The 1,622-nt window shown below is 31.3% G+C and overlaps 1 pseudogene; it reads right to left on the bottom strand.

Annotated features, from left to right (window-relative positions):
- Positions 1 to 1,282: 1,282 nt before the first annotated feature.
- On the bottom strand, positions 1,283 to 1,401 carry LOC111746056 (annotated as a pseudogene).
- Positions 1,402 to 1,622: the final 221 nt, after the last annotated feature.

The following is a 1,622-nucleotide window of genomic DNA, read 5'->3' as shown; positions in this document are numbered from 1 at the left end:
TTACTAGTGTTCTTGTTATTAGGAAAGATTTTTTTAAAGACAATTATTTAGGTCTAAAACAAATATTTTAATATTCTGACTAGTTTATCTCATAATCACATCCATGTTTAATTTAAATTTTTTGGCTTCATTTTATAACAAAAATTCAAGGTAAAAAATATTAGGTAGAAATTAAAGGTAAATATCTCAATGGAAATCTTTCTACCAGATCTATTTCTTTCTTCTTCTTCTTCTTCTTCTTTTTTTTTTTTTTAATTATGGGCCGATTATCCAAATGACTTAAGGATGCATTGGATATTTTGGTAGAAATTAAATTAAGACAGAATTTATTTCAACCAAAATTATAGATTATTTTCTCATCAAATCCATAACTTTCTCATTTCTTACCAGGACCTGCTTGTTCCCAATCAGGGACCAGGATTAGCCTTGTCTAACATTGACTGTAAGGATAAATTTAGTTCCTGGATAATTTCACCAAAGATGATTCTGTGATCCTTGTTAAAACTTTTTGTGATCTTATTAAGGACTAAAGAATATGGAGTTTATAAACAATAAGCTCTATATTAAATTTTGTGCATAAGTGCATCTTTTATAGTTCTTTGATACCTTTTGAATTAGAAATACAGGTTTTTATATTTTTAAAATATGCTGTGGGAAATATGTATTCATTTTAGGCATATGTTAGTTATTAGTCATCACCTTTCTTTCCCATGTAAAAATTGTGATTTATGTGCCTGAAATGTATCCTTTTGATTAGGTTTATGACATGCAACATAGATGAATTTAAGCAAGCTTATACTTCTGTTTATAGGGCCACTCTAAGAGTATCATGCACAAATATTTTCCTACAGAAAAAATAAAATAGTTAAAGAATATATTTTAATTAGTTATCCTGATTGTAAAGTAACATCTTTAAACATCTCTGTATTTTTTTAAGGAAATATACCAGCATGTGTACAGAGTGTTTTCCCCCAATGTAATTGCCTTGTGGTACCTTCAGATTCTGCCATGTTCTTTTGAGTACATGGCAGAACATTTCTTGACATTTGAGACTGTATTTGTATGTTAGAAATGGTCAAAGGGCAGCTGAATGATTAGATTGGATAATATGGTTTAGGGGGAAAATATGTTAGTTATGAAGAAATAAGTCTACCTTTCTCTTGAGATGCATCAAGCTTGCCTAAAGTGGAAACTCTCCCTAAAATCTCCACAGTGGTATACTGGAATAAGTGTATAGCCTTAAAATAACTTTTTGTTGTTGTTTGTTTATTTATTTACCTTACGCCTACAGCACCTGGTCTTCCTAGGTGGTCTCCCATCCAAGTACTAACCAGGCCCGACCCTGCTTAGCTTCCGAGATCAGATGGGATTGGGCACATTCATGGTGGCATGGTCATAGATAAATTAACTTTTTGCTTGTAAATACAAGTTCTGTTACTTCAAAAAAATAATCTTGTTCCATTTTATTCACATTACATCTACCCAGCTAATTAATAAATTCAGTCAAGGCTTTTGGCATTTCAAATATCTCAATATGGTAGATTGAAAACCTGGTGTAAGAACCAGAGATGATTTTTAAAAATGTGTCAAGAAAGCTGGCCCATTTCCTGAACACTGTATAC

This window comes from Pteropus vampyrus, unplaced genomic scaffold, assembly GCF_000151845.1.
Source record: "Pteropus vampyrus isolate Shadow unplaced genomic scaffold, Pvam_2.0 Scaffold173, whole genome shotgun sequence".
NCBI lineage: Eukaryota > Metazoa > Chordata > Mammalia > Chiroptera > Pteropodidae > Pteropus > Pteropus vampyrus.
The sequence above is the reverse complement of the archived record's forward strand: the minus strand, read 5'-3'. Positions and strand labels throughout refer to the sequence as shown.